The sequence below is a fragment of the Hyla sarda genome, unplaced genomic scaffold, assembly GCF_029499605.1.
Source record: "Hyla sarda isolate aHylSar1 unplaced genomic scaffold, aHylSar1.hap1 scaffold_651, whole genome shotgun sequence".
NCBI lineage: Eukaryota > Metazoa > Chordata > Amphibia > Anura > Hylidae > Hyla > Hyla sarda.
In genome coordinates this window covers 60,947-78,536 of record NW_026610666.1, presented here as the reverse complement: position 1 = coordinate 78,536, position 17,590 = coordinate 60,947, and the positions used below count along the sequence as shown (strand labels likewise).

The window sequence follows — 17,590 nt, the reverse complement described above, 5'->3', positions numbered from 1 at the left end:
GCCTGTGAGGCCTCTTTTCCGGAACCTTTGCCGCTACCTTGGGAAGTTTTCATCGCTTGTTCCCCAGCAAGCGTTGCTGAGGACTGTTGCTCCAACTTCCCCATCGATCGACGATGGCCAGTTTTACCCACCGGGTCCACTGCTGGCGGGGCAGCAAACCCTGGTTTGGCGCCACTTGTCTTCTTGGCCCTGTCCTGTATAGGCGGAGTAACAGGACCGGGCTCAGACCTGGCCACCTGGCTCCCCTTCCGGCGGGCTTTCACCGGGGCCTCTTCGTCCGGAGCAGGGCGACCCTGGGCCAAGCCAGTACCTGGCTTATGCTGCAATTTTGGGTCCACTTTTGCCCCCACCGAGGCCCGTCGGCTGCCACCCGCCACAGGTGAGCCCCCTTCAGAAGTTTCGGCGGGCTCTTGAGCCAGGTAGGAAGTCGATCGACGTCTTTCAATTTCCCGGGCAGTAAACTCGATCACCCGCCCGGGCTTCGTGGAATCCCCATGGCCTCCCCCTAGCACTACCACCGGTGGGCCCCCCGATGGAGCACCAGAGGTCTTGGGCCTGGACCCATCAGTACCTGCCATCTGGGGTTTGGGCATCTTAAAAAAGGACGTCTTTTGTCCTGTCCCCTCTTTGGGTGGGCCCAGCCTTGACCCACCCATCGTAGTTTTTGCTTTATGGGGACAGGAATTAAAATCGTGATTTTCCTCTCCGCAGAGGTTGCACCTTATTGTATGGCTACATCTTGAGGCTATGTGACCTTCTTGGCCACACCTATTGCAGCGAATCACACGCTCCGCGCCGCAGGTCTCCTGGGTGTGGCCAAACCTCAAGCAATTTCGGCAATACATAGGCATTTGAGGATAGAACAGGAAGCCCCGAACTCTCCCGATGGCAAAATTTGGGGGCGGATGGCAAAGACCCCCAATACCACCGGGATCCTTACGGAGCTTGACCCAGAACTTCCTCTTGCCGTTCCAGAACCGCACGGAGTTCAAGATTTTGTTTGCGAATCGCACCTCTTCGCAGTATCGCCGAAGAAAAGTGGCTATATCCTCCGTGGTCACATGAGGGCTGTGCATAGCCACCACCAACGGTATATGTTCCTCACCATAGAGGAACTGGAACGAAAGACCGTCGAGTCGATCGTCCCTCTGGTCCGCACCAGACAAGGTTGCATAGATGTTATCGCAACACGCCGTGGCCGTGAAGGTGACGGTATACAGGCCACGGCTTTCCTGGTCATTTAGACACAGGATGTCCTCCCTATTGAGGCGGAAGTAGTCAAGAAGAATCACCTCCGCAATGAAGCGGAGGTTCTTCAACTGACGATGGCTCTCCGACACCTCTATGCGGATGGTATTTCGCATCGACATTTCCCCAGAGGGGAAAGCCCAGGAGAACGGCATCTTCCACACCCAGGGACTAAGCCCCTTCCCCAATAGCAGCAGGGGCTCGGAATCCCGCTATAAAAGCGGAACCCTTACCCAAGGCAGAGGTCGGGGGTACCCTAGGTGCTTCCGAAGCTACAGGTAACGCTCAACGTACCGAAAATGCCTTCTGAGACACAAGGTCCCAGAGACAGGGGGATCGCAACCCGTTGTCCGTGGACTAAGCCCGCTCCCCAATAGCAGCAAGGGGGTGAAGTCCCTCCGTAAGGAGAGACAATCCCCCAAGGCCGAGAAGCGGGGTACCACAGACACCTTCCGACCAGACCAAATGCAGATACTACACTTGATCTTAGCCAAAAGGCCGAGAAGCGATAACCGTGAAAGGGGCGGGCCCAACAAGGTGCCCTTCATGGGCACTATCACTGCTTGCTGTCAGGGAGGCTGCCAGACAATTTTCCATGCACACTCTGGGCTGGGGGGCAGTCAACCACCAGTACACACAGCAGAACCTAAACCCATACCATTATTGCTAAGCAGCAAGACAGGGGCCCATTGCACTCCCACGGGGCCTTTTTAAATGCAATCCATAACCCGGATTTGCCAGGAACCCTTCTTACTCCTCCTACTTGCATGTGACACTGGGCTGAGGATCTGCATAGGAAACACACACACAAGCACACACCTACCTTTGTTGCCTGCAGATGCCTCCTTGGCTGTCCCCAAACGGTATCAAACCAACACCCACGGGAAGCTGTAAGCATAGAGGACATGCCTGCACCCCATTGGACTTACCTGTGTGGGTTAAACCCGGGTTATTTGACAACCTATGGCGGTGATGGTTCTGCTCAGGCAGAGCAGTGCTGATGCTCCTCATAAAGCTGTCGCTGCTGTGAAGGTTCTAGGTGACATCACAAATCCCTATGGTTACATACACAACAAAGCTGGGTTGTTGTTGTTTACACTCTGCAAGGCCTGTGGAAGTGAGTGACATCATAGCACTGTAGTTCTGAGGGTTCTAGATGGATGCAACAATCTCCTGTTGCTTCTATGAAGGCCATAATAGACGACATCACCAAACAGCTCCATAGTCACATACACAGCAAAGGAGAGATGTTGTTTACACCTAGTGATGTCAGTGGTATTGAGTGACATCACAGCACAGTGCTAAGGCTCCTGGGCCTGGACACAGCAGCGGCTGCAATATCTCAACGGAGAATACGTTTATATATATGTGTGTGTGTGCGCGTATATATATATATATATATATATATATATATATATATATATATATATATACTCCGCCGAAATCACTTTTAAACCCATTTCCACCTTTTTTTCCCTTCTCTTCCTCTTACTTTTTTTTCACGTTTTTCTCCTTTTCGCCTCTTTTCTGGGCGTATTATTCTTCTTTTTCTTCTTTTTTTTCGTCTAATGCATACCCCATCAGTGCAGCAATGCTTATTCAATACCGCCAGCAGATGGAGACACTGGGGGATAATTTTCTAAGGATTTATACTGATTTTTCCTGTCTGAATTTGTCGCACAGAAAGTTGCAGGCCAAATATGTGTGACATTTCTGCGACTTTAGCTTCTAGAGCATTTTTACAACATTATACATAGGTGCTGAATACATAAAAAGCGACTGTTCAGCGACAGACAAGTCGCATCGGCTGAAAGTAGGCCAGAATGTCAGTCCATGTTGGAGCAGGTTTAGATACAGTCTAAAGTATAGATCTCAAAGTCTGTGCACAGAATTTAGCAAGGGCCTCGCACCTTCTGATGCATCAGGTAGGTGCACAATAGCATAGCCTAACCCTCTGTACTTTGGTCTATATTGATGCGGGACATAGACAGCCAGCTGATGACCAATCCATTAGTGCAATGGATGGCTGGAAGCATTTGTCTTTGCCTTTGCAATACCACAGAAGCAATGCATGGTCAATGTACAGCAATGACACACCTGTGTGAACAGCCAGGAGACCCCCCCCCCCCCCCATGTTATGTTACATAGTTACATAGTTAGTACGGTCGAAAAAAGACATATGTCCATCAAGTTCAACCAGGGAATTAAGGGGTAGGGGTGTGGCGCGATATTGGGGAAGGGATGAGATTTTATATTTCTTCATAAGCATTAATCTTATTTTGTCAATTAGGAACATTCAGGACCCACCCGCTATCAAGGCAGCTGCCTATCATGTCATGCCCTACCTGCACAGGTGTGCTGGCTACTCAAATGATCCAATTAAGGAGGCCATTTAGTCAGCAGCAGCAGAAGTCCTGTGCCTGGACGCTCCAACAGCGGCCAGACACAAGCAGAAGCAGCAGCAGCACCACCTTTTGTTTTTTGGCTGCAGCAGCAGCAAGGCCCACAGGGCTGGCTAGCTGGCTAGCCAGCAAGCAGGTAGCAATGAAAGTAGGAATCTTTCTTTTTAACCCTGTAAGGGGGTGGTGCACTGTACCCGAAGATACTGCCATATCGAGTCAATGCATAGGGCGACGGAAGCAAGCTTCGAAATCGGCCCCCGTTCTCAAAAATCCATTTAATATATGGTCCCCAGATAGGGGACGTATCAGATATTAAACTGATAAGAACAGATACTACACTTGATCTTAGCCAAAAGGCCGAGAAGCGATAACCGTGAAAGGGGCGGGCCCAACAAGGTGCCCTTCATGGGCACTATCACTGCTTGCTGTCAGGGAGGCTGCCAGACAATTTTCCATGCACACTCTGGGCTGGGGGGCAGTCAACCACCAGTACACACAGCAGAACCTAAACCCATACCATTATTGCTAAGCAGCAAGACAGGGGCCCATTGCACTCCCACGGGGCCTTTTTAAATGCAATCCATAACCCGGATTTGCCAGGAACCCTTCTTACTCCTCCTACTTGCATGTGACACTGGGCTTAGGATCTGCATAGGAAACACACACACAAGCACACACCTACCTTTGTTGCCTGCAGATGCCTCCTTGGCTGTCCCCAAACGGTATCAAACCAACACCCACGGGAAGCTGTAAGCATAGAGGACATGCAAGCACCCCATTGGACTTACCTGTGTGGGTTAAACCCGGGTTATTTGACAACCTATGGCGGTGATGGTTCTGCTCAGGCAGAGCAGTGCTGATGCTCCTCATAAAGCTGTCGCTGCTGTGAAGGTTCTAGGTGACATCACAAATCCCTATGGTTACATACACAACAAAGCTGGGTTGTTGTTGTTTACACTCTGCAAGGCCTGTGGAAGTGAGTGACATCATAGCACTGTAGTTCTGAGGGTTCTAGATGGATGCAACAATCTCCTGTTGCTTCTATGAAGGCCATAATAGACGACATCACCAAACAGCTCCATAGTCACATACACAGCAAAGGAGAGATGTTGTTTACACCTAGTGATGTCAGTGGTATTGAGTGACATCACAGCACAGTGCTAAGGCTCCTGGGCCTGGACACAGCAGCGGCTGCAATATCTCAACGGAGAATACGTTTATATATATGTGTGTGTGTGCGCGTATATATATATATATATATATATATATATATATATATATATATATATATATATTTCTCCGCCGAAATCACTTTTAAACCCATTTCCACCTTTTTTTCCCTTCTCTTCCTCTTACTTTTTTTTCACGTTTTTTTACGTTTTTCTCCTTTTCGCCTCTTTTCTGGGCGTATTATTCTTCTTTTTCTTCTTTTTTTTCGTCTAATGCATACCCCATCAGTGCAGCAATGCTTATTCAATACCGCCAGCAGATGGAGACACTGGGGGATAATTTTCTAAGGATTTATACTGATTTTTCCTGTCTGAATTTGTCGCACAGAAAGTTGCAGGCCAAATATGTGTGACATTTCTGCGACTTTAGCTTCTAGAGCATTTTTACAACATTATACATAGGTGCTGAATACATAAAAAGCGACTGTTCAGCGACAGACAAGTCGCATCGGCTGAAAGTAGGCCAGAATGTCAGTCCATGTTGGAGCAGGTTTAGATACAGTCTAAAGTATAGATCTCAAAGTCTGTGCACAGAATTTAGCAAGGGCCTCGCACCTTCTGATGCATCAGGTAGGTGCACAATAGCATAGCCTAACCCTCTGTACTTTGGTCTATATTGATGCGGGACATAGACAGCCAGCTGATGACCAATCCATTAGTGCAATGGATGGCTGGAAGCATTTGTCTTTGCCTTTGCAATACCACAGAAGCAATGCATGGTCAATGTACAGCAATGACACACCTGTGTGAACAGCCAGGAGACCCCCCCCCCCCCCATGTTATGTTACATAGTTACATAGTTAGTACGGTCGAAAAAAGACATATGTCCATCAAGTTCAACCAGGGAATTAAGGGGTAGGGGTGTGGCGCGATATTGGGGAAGGGATGAGATTTTATATTTCTTCATAAGCATTAATCTTATTTTGTCAATTAGGAACATTCAGCACCCACCCGCTATCAAGGCAGCTGCCTATCATGTCATGCCCTACCTGCACAGGTGTGCTGGCTACTCAAATGATCCAATTAAGGAGGCCATTTAGTCAGCAGCAGCAGAAGTCCTGTGCCTGGACGCTCCAACAGCGGCCAGACACAAGCAGAAGCAGAAGCAGCAGAAGCAGCAGCAGCACCACCTTTTGTTTTTTGGCTGCAGCAGCAGCAAGGCCCACAGGGCTGGCTAGCTGGCTAGCCAGCAAGCAAGTAGCAATGAAAGTAGGAATCTTTCTTTTTAACCCTGTAAGGGGGTGGTGCACTGTACCCGAAGATACTGCCATATCGGGTCAATGCATAGGGCGACGGAAGCAAGCTTCGAAATCGGCCCCCGTTCTCAAAAATTCATTTAATATATGGTCCCCAGATAGGGGACGTATCAGATATTAAACTGATAAGAACAGATTTTTTTTTTTTTTTTTTATCTAAAGCCGAGGAACGTGCTTTCGATTCACCCAAAGTGCAAGAAAAAGTGCAAACGTGTTACACTAAAAAAACGTGCACAAAGGATGCGGTCTATCGCAAGCCCTTCTCCGATAGGAGAGAGGCCCCCCAACAAACCTTACCCTTCGCCTCCGGACCAAAAGGTACCTGCGAGGTTCCAGGTTCGATGTCCCTTTTCGCCGAAGCTACTAGGGGACCACAAATGCTCCCGGCATCCCCCTTGGCGTTAGCCAAGGTATCTGCCCGCAGAGCCGATTACGGTAGGTACCCTGCGAAGCAGGAGTACCCGGGGTGTTTGCAGGGAGGTGCGGAACCTAATGGCCACACACACCTCCCCTAGACCGCCAGGAGGGACACCCAGAAGGGCTACCGCATCCTGACAAATCCTGTGAACACACAACACGCAAAAAGTGACACAGTGAGACAAAAAATAAATAAATAAGTGAATGTGTGCAGATATACTGCCCGGACATCCGGCCGGATCTATAAAAATTTCTCTGATCCTAGCCAGAAGGCCGGGAATCAAGAGGTGAGTGCCACAAGGTGAAGAGATTATGGTGCCCGTGCTTCAACTCAGTGAGCCTATTCTCCCAGTGAGTTTCGGCACCTCGGGGTCACCACTCCCCGAGGCACAAAAGTACCTCGGCTCTAGACCCTCTCAGCCTCATGGCGAGACCCGGAGGGAACAGGTCACATCGGGGCAGCCGTCGAGCTGATTCCTCAGAACCAGCCCCGGAAAGCCCTGGTACACCTGCATCCTCCATGCAGCACCCATCCCCACCAGCATGAAAACTGATAAGAACAGATACTACACTTGATCTTAGCCAAAAGGCCGAGAAGCAATAACCGTGAAAGGGGCGGGCCCAAGAAGGTGCCCTTCATGGGCACTATCACTGCTTGCTGTCAGGGAGGCTGCCAGACAATTTTCCATGCACACTCTGGGCTGGGGGGCAGTCAACCACCAGTACACACAGCAGAACCTAAACCCATACCATTATTGCTAAGCAGCAAGACAGGGGCCCATTGCACTCCCACGGGGCCTTTTTAAATGCAATCCATAACCCGGATTTGCCAGGAACCCTTCTTACTCCTCCTACTTGCATGTGACACTGGGCTTAGGATCTGCATAGGAAACACACACACAAGCACACACCTACCTTTGTTGCCTGCAGATGCCTCCTTGGCTGTCCCCAAACGGTATCAAACCAACACCCACGGGAAGCTGTAAGCATAGAGGACATGCCTGCACCCCATTGGACTTACCTGTGTGGGTTAAACCCGGGTTATTTGACAACCTATGGCGGTGATGGTTCTGCTCAGGCAGAGCAGTGCTGATGCTCCTCATAAAGCTGTCGCTGCTGTGAAGGTTCTAGGTGACATCACAAATCCCTATGGTTACATACACAACAAAGCTGGGTTGTTGTTGTTTACACTCTGCAAGGCCTGTGGAAGTGAGTGACATCATAGCACTGTAGTTCTGAGGGTTCTAGATGGATGCAACAATCTCCTGTTGCTTCTATGAAGGCCATAATAGACGACATCACCAAACAGCTCCATAGTCACATACACAGCAAAGGAGAGATGTTGTTTACACCTAGTGATGTCAGTGGTATTGAGTGACATCACAGCACAGTGCTAAGGCTCCTGGGCCTGGACACAGCAGCGGCTGCAATATCTCAACGGAGAATACGTTTATATATATGTGTGTGTGTGCGCGTATATATACATATATATATATATATATATATATATATATATTTCTCCGCCGAAATCACTTTTAAACCCATTTCCACCTTTTTTTCCCTTCTCTTCCTCTTACTTTTTTTTCACGTTTTTTTACGTTTTTCTCCTTTTCGCCTCTTTTCTGGGCGTATTATTCTTCTTTTTCTTCTTTTTTTTCGTCTAATGCATACCCCATCAGTGCAGCAATGCTTATTCAATACCGCCAGCAGATAGAGACACTGGGGGATAATTTTCTAAGGATTTATACTGATTTTTCCTGTCTGAATTTGTCGCACAGAAAGTTGCAGGCCAAATATGTGTGACATTTCTGCGACTTTAGCTTCTAGAGCATTTTTACAACATTATACATAGGTGCTGAATACATAAAAAGCGACTGTTCAGCGACAGACAAGTCGCATCGGCTGAAAGTAGGCCAGAATGTCAGTCCATGTTGGAGCAGGTTTAGATACAGTCTAAAGTATAGATCTCAAAGTCTGTGCACAGAATTTAGCAAGGGCCTCGCACCTTCTGATGCATCAGGTAGGTGCACAATAGCATAGCCTAACCCTCTGTACTTTGGTCTATATTGATGCGGGACATAGACAGCCAGCTGATGACCAATCCATTAGTGCAATGGATGGCTGGAAGCATTTGTCTTTGCCTTTGCAATACCACAGAAGCAATGCATGGTCAATGTACAGCAATGACACACCTGTGTGAACAGCCAGGAGACCCCCCCCCCCCCCCCATGTTATGTTACATAGTTACATAGTTAGTACGGTCGAAAAAAGACATATGTCCATCAAGTTCAACCAGGGAATTAAGGGGTAGGGGTGTGGCGCGATATTGGGGAAGGGATGAGATTTTATATTTCTTCATAAGCATTAATCTTATTTTGTCAATTAGGAACATTCAGCACCCACCCGCTATCAAGGCAGCTGCCTATCATGTCATGCCCTACCTGCACAGGTGTGCTGGCTACTCAAATGATCCAATTAAGGAGGCCATTTAGTCAGCAGCAGCAGAAGTCCTGTGCCTGGACGCTCCAACAGCGGCCAGACACAAGCAGAAGCAGAAGCAGCAGAAGCAGCAGCAGCACCACCTTTTGTTTTTTGGCTGCAGCAGCAGCAAGGCCCACAGGGCTGGCTAGCTGGCTAGCCAGCAAGCAGGTAGCAATGAAAGTAGGAATCTTTCTTTTTAACCCTGTAAGGGGGTGGTGCACTGTACCCGAAGATACTGCCATATCGGGTCAATGCATAGGGCGACGGAAGCAAGCTTCGAAATCGGCCCCCGTTCTCAAAAATCCATTTAATATATGGTCCCCAGATAGGGGACGTATCAGATATTAAACTGATAAGAACAGATACTACACTTGATCTTAGCCAAAAGGCCGAGAAGCGATAACCGTGAAAGGGGCGGGCCCAACAAGGTGCCCTTCATGGGCACTATCACTGCTTGCTGTCAGGGAGGCTGCCAGACAATTTTCCATGCACACTCTGGGCTGGGGGGCAGTCAACCACCAGTACACACAGCAGAACCTAAACCCATACCATTATTGCTAAGCAGCAAGACAGGGGCCCATTGCACTCCCACGGGGCCTTTTTAAATGCAATCCATAACCCGGATTTGCCAGGAACCCTTCTTACTCCTCCTACTTGCATGTGACACTGGGCTGAGGATCTGCATAGGAAACACACACACAAGCACACACCTACCTTTGTTGCCTGCAGATGCCTCCTTGGCTGTCCCCAAACGGTATCAAACCAACACCCACGGGAAGCTGTAAGCATAGAGGACATGCCTGCACCCCATTGGACTTACCTGTGTGGGTTAAACCCGGGTTATGTGACAACCTATGGCGGTGATGGTTCTGCTCAGGCAGAGCAGTGCTGATGCTCCTCATAAAGCTGTCGCTGCTGTGAAGGTTCTAGGTGACATCACAAATCCCTATGGTTACATACACAACAAAGCTGGGTTGTTGTTGTTTACACTCTGCAAGGCCTGTGGAAGTGAGTGACATCATAGCACTGTAGTTCTGAGGGTTCTAGATGGATGCAACAATCTCCTGTTGCTTCTATGAAGGCCATAATAGACGACATCACCAAACAGCTCCATAGTCACATACACAGCAAAGGAGAGATGTTGTTTACACCTAGTGATGTCAGTGGTATTGAGTGACATCACAGCACAGTGCTAAGGCTCCTGGGCCTGGACACAGCAGCGGCTGCAATATCTCAACGGAGAATACGTTTATATATATGTGTGTGTGTGCGCGTATATATATATATATATATATATATATATATATATATATATATATATATATATATATTTCTCCGCCGAAATCACTTTTAAACCCATTTCCACCTTTTTTTCCCTTCTCTTCCTCTTACTTTTTTTTCACGTTTTTTTACGTTTTTCTCCTTTTCGCCTCTTTTCTGGGCGTATTATTCTTCTTTTTCTTCTTTTTTTTCGTCTAATGCATACCCCATCAGTGCAGCAATGCTTATTCAATACCGCCAGCAGATAGAGACACTGGGGGATAATTTTCTAAGGATTTATACTGATTTTTCCTGTCTGAATTTGTCGCACAGAAAGTTGCAGGCCAAATATGTGTGACATTTCTGCGACTTTAGCTTCTAGAGCATTTTTACAACATTATACATAGGTGCTGAATACATAAAAAGCGACTGTTCAGCGACAGACAAGTCGCATCGGCTGAAAGTAGGCCAGAATGTCAGTCCATGTTGGAGCAGGTTTAGATACAGTCTAAAGTATAGATCTCAAAGTCTGTGCACAGAATTTAGCAAGGGCCTCGCACCTTCTGATGCATCAGGTAGGTGCACAATAGCATAGCCTAACCCTCTGTACTTTGGTCTATATTGATGCGGGACATAGACAGCCAGCTGATGACCAATCCATTAGTGCAATGGATGGCTGGAAGCATTTGTCTTTGCCTTTGCAATACCACAGAAGCAATGCATGGTCAATGTACAGCAATGACACACCTGTGTGAACAGCCAGGAGACCCCCCCCCCCCCATGTTATGTTACATAGTTACATAGTTAGTACGGTCGAAAAAAGACATATGTCCATCAAGTTCAACCAGGGAATTAAGGGGTAGGGGTGTGGCGCGATATTGGGGAAGGGATGAGATTTTATATTTCTTCATAAGCATTAATCTTATTTTGTCAATTAGGAACATTCAGCACCCACCCGCTATCAAGGCAGCTGCCTATCATGTCATGCCCTACCTGCACAGGTGTGCTGGCTACTCAAATGATCCAATTAAGGAGGCCATTTAGTCAGCAGCAGCAGAAGTCCTGTGCCTGGACGCTCCAACAGCGGCCAGACACAAGCAGAAGCAGAAGCAGCAGAAGCAGCAGCAGCACCACCTTTTGTTTTTTGGCTGCAGCAGCAGCAAGGCCCACAGGGCTGGCTAGCTGGCTAGCCAGCAAGCAGGTAGCAATGAAAGTAGGAATCTTTCTTTTTAACCCTGTAAGGGGGTGGTGCACTGTACCCGAAGATACTGCCATATCGGGTCAATGCATAGGGCGACGGAAGCAAGCTTCGAAATCGGCCCCCGTTCTCAAAAATCCATTTAATATATGGTCCCCAGATAGGGGACGTATCAGATATTAAACTGATAAGAACAGATACTACACTTGATCTTAGCCAAAAGGCCGAGAAGCGATAACCGTGAAAGGGGCGGGCCCAACAAGGTGCCCTTCATGGGCACTATCACTGCTTGCTGTCAGGGAGGCTGCCAGACAATTTTCCATGCACACTCTGGGCTGGGGGGCAGTCAACCACCAGTACACACAGCAGAACCTAAACCCATACCATTATTGCTAAGCAGCAAGACAGGGGCCCATTGCACTCCCACGGGGCCTTTTTAAATGCAATCCATAACCCGGATTTGCCAGGAACCCTTCTTACTCCTCCTACTTGCATGTGACACTGGGATGAGGATCTGCATAGGAAACACACACACAAGCACACACCTACCTTTGTTGCCTGCAGATGCCTCCTTGGCTGTCCCCAAACGGTATCAAACCAACACCCACGGGAAGCTGTAAGCATAGAGGACATGCCTGCACCCCATTGGACTTACCTGTGTGGGTTAAACCCGGGTTATTTGACAACCTATGGCGGTGATGGTTCTGCTCAGGCAGAGCAGTGCTGATGCTCCTCATAAAGCTGTCGCTGCTGTGAAGGTTCTAGGTGACATCACAAATCCCTATGGTTACATACACAACAAAGCTGGGTTGTTGTTGTTTACACTCTGCAAGGCCTGTGGAAGTGAGTGACATCATAGCACTGTAGTTCTGAGGGTTCTAGATGGATGCAACAATCTCCTGTTGCTTCTATGAAGGCCATAATAGACGACATCACCAAACAGCTCCATAGTCACATACACAGCAAAGGAGAGATGTTGTTTACACCTAGTGATGTCAGTGGTATTGAGTGACATCACAGCACAGTGCTAAGGCTCCTGGGCCTGGACACAGCAGCGGCTGCAATATCTCAACGGAGAATACGTTTATATATATGTGTGTGTGTGCGCGTATATATATATATATATATATATATATATATATATATATATATATATATATTTCTCCGCCGAAATCACTTTTAAACCCATTTCCACCTTTTTTTCCCTTCTCTTCCTCTTACTTTTTTTTCACGTTTTTCTCCTTTTCGCCTCTTTTCTGGGCGTATTATTCTTCTTTTTCTTCTTTTTTTTCGTCTAATGCATACCCCATCAGTGCAGCAATGCTTATTCAATACCGCCAGCAGATGGAGACACTGGGGGATAATTTTCTAAGGATTTATACTGATTTTTCCTGTCTGAATTTGTCGCACAGAAAGTTGCAGGCCAAATATGTGTGACATTTCTGCGACTTTAGCTTCTAGAGCATTTTTACAACATTATACATAGGTGCTGAATACATAAAAAGCGACTGTTCAGCGACAGACAAGTCGCATCGGCTGAAAGTAGGCCAGAATGTCAGTCCATGTTGGAGCAGGTTTAGATACAGTCTAAAGTATAGATCTCAAAGTCTGTGCACAGAATTTAGCAAGGGCCTCGCACCTTCTGATGCATCAGGTAGGTGCACAATAGCATAGCCTAACCCTCTGTACTTTGGTCTATATTGATGCGGGACATAGACAGCCAGCTGATGACCAATCCATTAGTGCAATGGATGGCTGGAAGCATTTGTCTTTGCCTTTGCAATACCACAGAAGCAATGCATGGTCAATGTACAGCAATGACACACCTGTGTGAACAGCCAGGAGACCCCCCCCCCCCCCATGTTATGTTACATAGTTACATAGTTAGTACGGTCGAAAAAAGACATATGTCCATCAAGTTCAACCAGGGAATTAAGGGGTAGGGGTGTGGCGCGGTATTGGGGAAGGGATGAGATTTTATATTTCTTCATAAGCATTAATCTTATTTTGTCAATTAGGAACATTCAGCACCCACCCGCTATCAAGGCAGCTGCCTATCATGTCATGCCCTACCTGCACAGGTGTGCTGGCTACTCAAATGATCCAATTAAGGAGGCCATTTAGTCAGCAGCAGCAGAAGTCCTGTGCCTGGACGCTCCAACAGCGGCCAGACACAAGCAGAAGCAGAAGCAGCAGCAGCACCACCTTTTGTTTTTTGGCTGCAGCAGCAGCAAGGCCCACAGGGCTGGCTAGCTGGCTAGCCAGCAAGCAGGTAGCAATGAAAGTAGGAATCTTTCTTTTTAACCCTGTAAGGGGGTGGTGCACTGTACCCGAAGATACTGCCATATCGGGTCAATGCATAGGGCGACGGAAGCAAGCTTCGAAATCGGCCCCCGTTCTCAAAAATCCATTTAATATATGGTCCCCAGATAGGGGACGTATCAGATATTAAACTGATAAGAACAGATACTACACTTGATCTTAGCCAAAAGGCCGAGAAGCGATAACCGTGAAAGGGGCGGGCCCAACAAGGTGCCCTTCATGGGCACTATCACTGCTTGCTGTCAGGGAGGCTGCCAGACAATTTTCCATGCACACTCTGGGCTGGGGGGCAGTCAACCACCAGTACACACAGCAGAACCTAAACCCATACCATTATTGCTAAGCAGCAAGACAGGGGCCCATTGCACTCCCACGGGGCCTTTTTAAATGCAATCCATAACCCGGATTTGCCAGGAACCCTTCTTACTCCTCCTACTTGCATGTGACACTGGGCTTAGGATCTGCATAGGAAACACACACACAAGCACACACCTACCTTTGTTGCCTGCAGATGCCTCCTTGGCTGTCCCCAAACGGTATCAAACCAACACCCACGGGAAGCTGTAAGCATAGAGGACATGCCTGCACCCCATTGGACTTACCTGTGTGGGTTAAACCCGGGTTATTTGACAACCTATGGCGGTGATGGTTCTGCTCAGGCAGAGCAGTGCTGATGCTCCTCATAAAGCTGTCGCTGCTGTGAAGGTTCTAGGTGACATCACAAATCCCTATGGTTACATACACAACAAAGCTGGGTTGTTGTTGTTTACACTCTGCAAGGCCTGTGGAAGTGAGTGACATCATAGCACTGTAGTTCTGAGGGTTCTAGATGGATGCAACAATCTCCTGTTGCTTCTATGAAGGCCATAATAGACGACATCACCAAACAGCTCCATAGTCACATACACAGCAAAGGAGAGATGTTGTTTACACCTAGTGATGTCAGTGGTATTGAGTGACATCACAGCACAGTGCTAAGGCTCCTGGGCCTGGACACAGCAGCGGCTGCAATATCTCAACGGAGAATACGTTTATATATATGTGTGTGTGTGCGCGTATATATATATATATATATATATATATATATATATATATATATTTCTCCGCCGAAATCACTTTTAAACCCATTTCCACCTTTTTTTCCCTTCTCTTCCTCTTACTTTTTTTTCACGTTTTTTTACGTTTTTCTCCTTTTCGCCTCTTTTCTGGGCGTATTATTCTTCTTTTTCTTCTTTTTTTTCGTCTAATGCATACCCCATCAGTGCAGCAATGCTTATTCAATACCGCCAGCAGATGGAGACACTGGGGGATAATTTTCTAAGGATTTATACTGATTTTTCCTGTCTGAATTTGTCGCACAGAAAGTTGCAGGCCAAATATGTGTGACATTTCTGCGACTTTAGCTTCTAGAGCATTTTTACAACATTATACATAGGTGCTGAATACATAAAAAGCGACTGTTCAGCGACAGACAAGTCGCATCGGCTGAAAGTAGGCCAGAATGTCAGTCCATGTTGGAGCAGGTTTAGATACAGTCTAAAGTATAGATCTCAAAGTCTGTGCACAGAATTTAGCAAGGGCCTCGCACCTTCTGATGCATCAGGTAGGTGCACAATAGCATAGCCTAACCCTCTGTACTTTGGTCTATATTGATGCGGGACATAGACAGCCAGCTGATGACCAATCCATTAGTGCAATGGATGGCTGGAAGCATTTGTCTTTGCCTTTGCAATACCACAGAAGCAATGCATGGTCAATGTACAGCAATGACACACCTGTGTGAACAGCCAGGAGACCCCCCCCCCCCCCATGTTATGTTACATAGTTACATAGTTAGTACGGTCGAAAAAAGACATATGTCCATCAAGTTCAACCAGGGAATTAAGGGGTAGGGGTGTGGCGCGATATTGGGGAAGGGATGAGATTTTATATTTCTTCATAAGCATTAATCTTATTTTGTCAATTAGGAACATTCAGCACCCACCCGCTATCAAGGCAGCTGCCTATCATGTCATGCCCTACCTGCACAGGTGTGCTGGCTACTCAAATGATCCAATTAAGGAGGCCATTTAGTCAGCAGCAGCAGAAGTCCTGTGCCTGGACGCTCCAACAGCGGCCAGACACAAGCAGAAGCAGAAGCAGCAGAAGCAGCAGCAGCACCACCTTTTGTTTTTTGGCTGCAGCAGCAGCAAGGCCCACAGGGCTGGCTAGCTGGCTAGCCAGCAAGCAGGTAGCAATGAAAGTAGGAATCTTTCTTTTTAACCCTGTAAGGGGGTGGTGCACTGTACCCGAAGATACTGCCATATCGGGTCAATGCATAGGGCGACGGAAGCAAGCTTCGAAATCGGCCCCCGTTCTCAAAAATCCATTTAATATATGGTCCCCAGATAGGGGACGTATCAGATATTAAACTGATAAGAACAGATACTACACTTGATCTTAGCCAAAAGGCCGAGAAGCGATAACCGTGAAAGGGGCGGGCCCAACAAGGTGCCCTTCATGGGCACTATCACTGCTTGCTGTCAGGGAGGCTGCCAGACAATTTTCCATGCACACTCTGGGCTGGGGGGCAGTCAACCACCAGTACACACAGCAGAACCTAAACCCATACCATTATTGCTAAGCAGCAAGACAGGGGCCCATTGCACTCCCACGGGGCCTTTTTAAATGCAATCCATAACCCGGATTTGCCAGGAACCCTTCTTACTCCTCCTACTTGCATGTGACACTGGGCTTAGGATCTGCATAGGAAACACACACACAAGCACACACCTACCTTTGTTGCCTGCAGATGCCTCCTTGGCTGTCCCCAAACGGTATCAAACCAACACCCACGGGAAGCTGTAAGCATAGAGGACATGCCTGCACCCCATTGGACTTACCTGTGTGGGTTAAACCCGGGTTATTTGACAACCTATGGCGGTGATGGTTCTGCTCAGGCAGAGCAGTGCTGATGCTCCTCATAAAGCTGTCGCTGCTGTGAAGGTTCTAGGTGACATCACAAATCCCTATGGTTACATACACAACAAAGCTGGGTTGTTGTTGTTTACACTCTGCAAGGCCTGTGGAAGTGAGTGACATCATAGCACTGTAGTTCTGAGGGTTCTAGATGGATGCAACAATCTCCTGTTGCTTCTATGAAGGCCATAATAGACGACATCACCAAACAGCTCCATAGTCACATACACAGCAAAGGAGAGATGTTGTTTACACCTAGTGATGTCAGTGGTATTGAGTGACATCACAGCACAGTGCTAAGGCTCCTGGGCCTGGACACAGCAGCGGCTGCAATATCTCAACGGAGAATACGTTTATATATATGTGTGTGTGTGTGCGCGTATATATATATATATATATATATATATATATATATATATATATTTCTCTGCCGAAATCACTTTTAAACCCATTTCCACCTTTTTTTCCCTTCTCTTCCTCTTACTTTTTTTTCACGTTTTTTTACGTTTTTCTCCTTTTCGCCTCTCTTCTGGGCGTATTTTTCTTCTTTTTCTTCTTTTTTTTCGTCTAATGCATACCCCATCAGTGCAGCAATGCTTATTCAATACCGCCAGCAGATGGAGACACTGGGGGATAATTTTCTAAGGATTTATACTGATTTTTCCTGTCTGAATTTGTCGCACAGAAAGTTGCAGGCCAAATATGTGTGACATTTCTGCGACTTTAGCTTCTAGAGCATTTTTACAACATTATACATAGGTGCTGAATACATAAAAAGCGACTGTTCAGCGACAGACAAGTCGCATCGGCTGAAAGTAG

At 47.3% G+C, this 17,590-nt stretch overlaps 6 non-coding genes and 2 pseudogenes across 6 annotated transcripts; all 8 read right to left on the bottom strand.

Moving 5' to 3' along the window:
- Positions 1-1,540: 1,540 nt before the first annotated feature.
- On the bottom strand, positions 1,541-1,758 carry LOC130342502 (U2 spliceosomal RNA; annotated as a pseudogene).
- Positions 1,759-3,828: 2,070 nt separating this feature from the next.
- LOC130342530 (U2 spliceosomal RNA) lies at positions 3,829-4,019 on the bottom strand. The gene has a single exon (XR_008882155.1). It is a non-coding gene; the product is annotated as a U2 spliceosomal RNA (small nuclear RNA).
- A 2,099-nt stretch (positions 4,020-6,118) lies between these two features.
- Positions 6,119-6,302, bottom strand: LOC130342548 (U2 spliceosomal RNA). Its single transcript, XR_008882169.1, has one exon. It is a non-coding gene; the product is annotated as a U2 spliceosomal RNA (small nuclear RNA).
- A 692-nt stretch (positions 6,303-6,994) lies between these two features.
- LOC130342499 (U2 spliceosomal RNA) lies at positions 6,995-7,154 on the bottom strand (annotated as a pseudogene).
- Positions 7,155-9,243: 2,089 nt separating this feature from the next.
- LOC130342508 (U2 spliceosomal RNA) lies at positions 9,244-9,434 on the bottom strand. Its single transcript, XR_008882135.1, has one exon. It is a non-coding gene; the product is annotated as a U2 spliceosomal RNA (small nuclear RNA).
- A 2,102-nt stretch (positions 9,435-11,536) lies between these two features.
- On the bottom strand, positions 11,537-11,727 carry LOC130342507 (U2 spliceosomal RNA). The gene has a single exon (XR_008882134.1). It is a non-coding gene; the product is annotated as a U2 spliceosomal RNA (small nuclear RNA).
- A 2,078-nt stretch (positions 11,728-13,805) lies between these two features.
- On the bottom strand, positions 13,806-13,996 carry LOC130342506 (U2 spliceosomal RNA). The gene has a single exon (XR_008882133.1). It is a non-coding gene; the product is annotated as a U2 spliceosomal RNA (small nuclear RNA).
- Positions 13,997-16,085: 2,089 nt separating this feature from the next.
- Positions 16,086-16,276, bottom strand: LOC130342505 (U2 spliceosomal RNA). The gene has a single exon (XR_008882132.1). It is a non-coding gene; the product is annotated as a U2 spliceosomal RNA (small nuclear RNA).
- Positions 16,277-17,590: the final 1,314 nt, after the last annotated feature.